This window comes from Monopterus albus, unplaced genomic scaffold, assembly GCF_001952655.1.
Source record: "Monopterus albus unplaced genomic scaffold, M_albus_1.0 scaffold386.1, whole genome shotgun sequence".
NCBI lineage: Eukaryota > Metazoa > Chordata > Actinopteri > Synbranchiformes > Synbranchidae > Monopterus > Monopterus albus.
Window position 1 is genome coordinate 171,399 of NW_018128266.1, and position 4,807 is coordinate 176,205.

Below are 4,807 nucleotides of genomic sequence, written 5' to 3' on the forward strand. Positions count from 1 at the left end.
TTCGCTTCTGATTTATTAGCTCTTTTCCCTCTTGGAGGCATTTTAATAGTTGTAGAATTTGTTCAAAGACTTGAAAATGTAGAAGATGTGAAAAATCGTAGAACAGACAAGAGGAGCAGTAAACATCTGCTGACCTTTATGTTGTTGCTCTATTCTCATGGTTCTGTTGGTGACTTCTTTTAACTGGTCATCTGCTTGCTCCAGCCTGACTGTAAAGTGGGCTCTAGTATCATCAATGTATTTGATATTCTTTGTTGCACCTCAATGACTTGTCTATCCTTCAAGTTCTCACACACGGCATTTTGCAACCTGGTCTAATGCCAAAAAGGCACTAAGCTTAATAATGATTAATAAAGACCCAGTCCCTTATCTTCTTCACCAGGTTGTACATACAGTACAGTATCATGACTTTAACCAGCTTGTCTGCTGGAGACCCTCATGTTCTGGATGCATTTTCTGGTTTCTGAGTAAACGTTTCCTTTTTTTTTTCATATTGAAAACCATATATAGTTAGTAAGTAGTTTTGTTTTTAAAATAAATCTGTTAGTACTTAATGGTTAACACAGCCAAAAATGTTAGAAATCCAGCATAATACCTGCAGCAGTCTGGGTCCTATAGTTAATGTGGTGACACCTGTGTGAGTCTCAGACTGGCTGTAAGGTGCATGCTCTTCTCCTAAATATGTTCTCTCTATTGTAATTACCCACAGCCACCAGCGTGGATAAAGGGCCAAAGACCGCCAGTGGTGGGCATTCATCCAAACAGCTGTTTAAAAGCATCTGGCTAATGGCCTCCATACATCAGCTGGAGATATGTATCATCTGTGTGACTTTAGCTGTCAGACAAACCCTTATAAATAGTCTCTTCATCTTGTGTTATATAATCTACAGTATAATGACTTTCTCTGGAAGTCGGGCCATTAGCCAATTTGACTCTGTTGCAGTGCAACCCTTCCACTGTATGCTGGAGGATACAGAGGCCACTATGAACTAGTACATGTTCTTTATTCTTGCTCCTTTCTTCTTGCATGCATCACTGTGTAGTTTTGCCTTAATTCCACAAGAAAAAAATGTTAGATTACCTTAAGAGGTCAATGGCTTTGTCACTTTTACTCCATAATAAAAGACTAACTGTAATGGTGGGGATGCATGAATGCAAATAAATTTGTAGCCCTGATCAAGGACCATATACTACTATAAATATCACAGACTCACATGGGTTCCTGCATTTTCTGGAACTATATTTAAGTCACACATCAGGTCATAAACTCTGTTATGGCAAGAATGTTTAAAATACAAATTTACTGCATGGTAGAAAATCTTATCAACCTACAAGCTGGGATACAAAAAAATCTCAGAGCTCTCCTTCCTTAAAGTCAATACTGGTGGCAGGAAGATGCATGAGGTTATCGCTTGTGTTTGCTGTGGAGCAGCCCTGCAGTCAGTGAGAAAGGAGTCAGGTGCCATATTTGCTTGATAGGCTTTTGAAAAAAACAAAACAAATGTTTTGGTAATGACAAGTTCTTTTATTTTTTTATTATTTTGTTAATAAAGTAAGTAAGTTCATGTTTAAAATACCATTTTTGCATAGTAAAACTAAAGTATTTCAATAGAAGTGTTCTTGCACTTTTGTCCAAAGGATGGTTAGAAGGCAGGATGAAGAAAAGCAGCTCTTAATCTGGAAAGTGTTTACAGTACAGTACAGCTTAACATATTCAAATTGTAATGTAATTAGGAAAATTAAATTCTAATACTGACACATTATTTTCATTTCCAACTTATATGGGTTAACACATACATTTGATAAATGAATACGTTAATTTCAGTCTAACAGAGCAAATTTCATGAACATTCCCAGCTTTATGGTCAACAATAAGTTATATTATTGAATTTCAATACTGAATTATTCACAGCTGAAAATTCAAGGCAATAAAACAACTGTGGCATTTATATAATCCTTTCTGTAATCCCATCCATTACATTTCTAAGCCGTGGTTAACTCAGACAACCTTCACAATAAAAGTTATTAGGCATAATTTTGAAGACATGCCCTGATGGAAGATGAATAATATTCAAACATAAAGCGTGCAAAGGTATGCATTAATGTTTTCATGATCTTAATATTGATGTGAGTGTTCAAGGCTCACACCTTGGGTCAGGGATGACTTCTTTCTGGGGTGTGTATATTGTGGCTAACAACTAATGGGGAGCATGTATGTGAGGAGGAGACTGATCAGGTGGACAGCTAGATGGCAGGTGAGAAATAAGAAGTTCAGGAATGACAAGAGATTAACAAAATATACTAAGTGGAAAAAGCAGGAGAAAATGAGTCCAAACCTGAAGAATTATATGAAGCCTTGACAGCTGTTTGTCGTTTTCTGCATGGTTCTGCATCAATTTGAAATATTTGTATTAAAATACATGAGGCATGTAGGCATTAGCACCTGAGTGATGCATCTGACATTGAAAATTGATTCCCTTCTTTTCAGAGCTATACATCGAGCCTGAACATACAGACATGTCCATGTTGGCAGTGTGACTGTGACTTACTCTATCCACTACAGCCAGGGGAGAAGTTAGATTGGAGGTCAGCAAAAACAAGATATTCCAAGGGTTTTAAGTTACTCTTCCTCTCTGACAATTATTGCCATGCTACTTGAAACTGTCAGCCAGCTCGCTCTCTCTGGGTAGCATTGACAGAGAAGCTCAGTCATCTCCATCGCTCTGCTTGCTTGGTAATATCACAGAAGTCGACCACCTAACAATTAAATGTGGAAACCTACTCCTCATTTTTCTAACTATCACCAAGACAGCAATCTTTAGAAACAGGAAACCAAAAAAAATCACTACATGCGGTATCAATCCTTCTAACAGAAAACATTACATTAAACAAAATAACATCCAGCTACAAGAACAGTATATCAGCTTTTAATGACACCTAGACCCGTTCTTAACACATCTCGACTCGGGCCAGACACGTAGAGCCAAGGCCACACGCATTCCTACAAACCTGTAGAAATGCAACAAATTCCTGTTATTATTATTATTCAGAAATTTGTATTTATATAGCCAATATTATCACAGCACTCATTTATAATAATAATAATAATAAAATTTATTTGTAAAGCACTTTTCAGCTATTTATTTCATTAATTCCTATCTTGATAGGTAAACTCAATGTTCCCACTCTTAACTTGTATGTAATACATTGTTTTCTGTTGTTGCTGTTTTCCTTTTGCTCCCCTGCTCTACTTTGTTGAAATGGGGAACAGTTTATTTACTGTTTTGTCACATTTTCTTTTCTTGTTTGATCATAATATTATTATATTACTCATTATTATTACAACCTCCTTCCCACTTTTGTTCTGTCCCTCTTTTTGTTTTACTTCCCTTTTCCTCAATTATTTTATTTTTATGATTACAACTATTATTATGTATTTATTCATCGTCTGAAGTGATGTTCCCATTTATCTCTTTTAAGATGCATTCCTCACTGAACAATAGAAAAGGTAAATAGAGTGCCACATTTCCAAGGCCTGAAATCTGTTTAGTTTTTACACAGTTCACTCTCTAATCTTGTGGGATGACAGGTTACTAAAAATGGAGTGTGTGTGTGAGACTGTGTTTACAAGCCTTGGTTCAGCATTGTGAAAGTAAATGAGTGACAGACATGCAGAAAAGTAATTAGTTATGATCACATGTGAGGCGAGACTGCCACCTCAATGCAAACTCTTTGATCCGATGTAAGTCTGTTTGACTAAGCATATCAACTCAATGCCAAACATGAAAAGCAAAATTGAATTCATAATGTCAAATGGCCTTGTGGTAGTCTTCTTTAAGGTGTACTGCTTAAATAGTGTTATTTTTTCTGGGTGAAAAACTCAACTTTTCTTTAGCTCCTTTATTGGATAATCTCACTCATTTGATGCGATTCATGCAAAAATGCAGCACGTGTGGCAGAAAGGCTTTGGAACAAATCCTGAAACAAGCCAACACAAATATTAGTAAAAGGCAAACTAAAGTCTCCTGTTCAACGCCAGCATATATGCCTTTTCAAATCCCATCCATGAAGCGAAAGTCCTCTGTCTCTGCAGTGGATACAGTGAGGTGGCAAAGTCGAATTTGTAATAGATTCACCTGGCAGTGAAGCTGAAATCCTTGGTTTAGTATTCTGACAATGGCATAGTGAAGGCATCGCAGAAAAAGCTATTAGGCCTAAATTGTATGTTGCACATTCACAGCTCAATAGGCACTGGCTGTCACTCTGAAGGGTCCATCAGGGGACTGCAACCAGACTTAAAGGTTCAGTATTCTAGAAACGGACTAGGGTGCATGATGTGAGCACATTGTAAGGCCACCCTGGACAGATCACTAGTCTATCACATAGAGACAGACAAGCACTCATCTTCACAGCTAAATGCAAGCCTCTATTCCACCATCTGGTACCAGCTCAACTTGACTTGAATCTACTCACTTCATTTGTTTTTCTATCAGTCAAATGTTGTGGATAGTGTGTGGTACTATTTTTTTGTTTTCACCTCTGTCAAAGTTCCAAGCAAGCAGAGGTGATTCCAGACTGCAGACTACCAGTTGGTCAGAGAAATTTGTCATTATTACACAGCCATCTTTCCACCAATGAACCCAGATGTTTACATGTGATAACACCAGTCACTCATTTAATATAACTACATTACATGAACCATCCATCCATCCATCCATTTTCCTCCGCTTATCCGGGACCAGGTCGGGCGGGCAGCAGTCTAAGCAAAGATGCCCAGACTTCCCTCTCTCCAGACACTTCCTCCAGC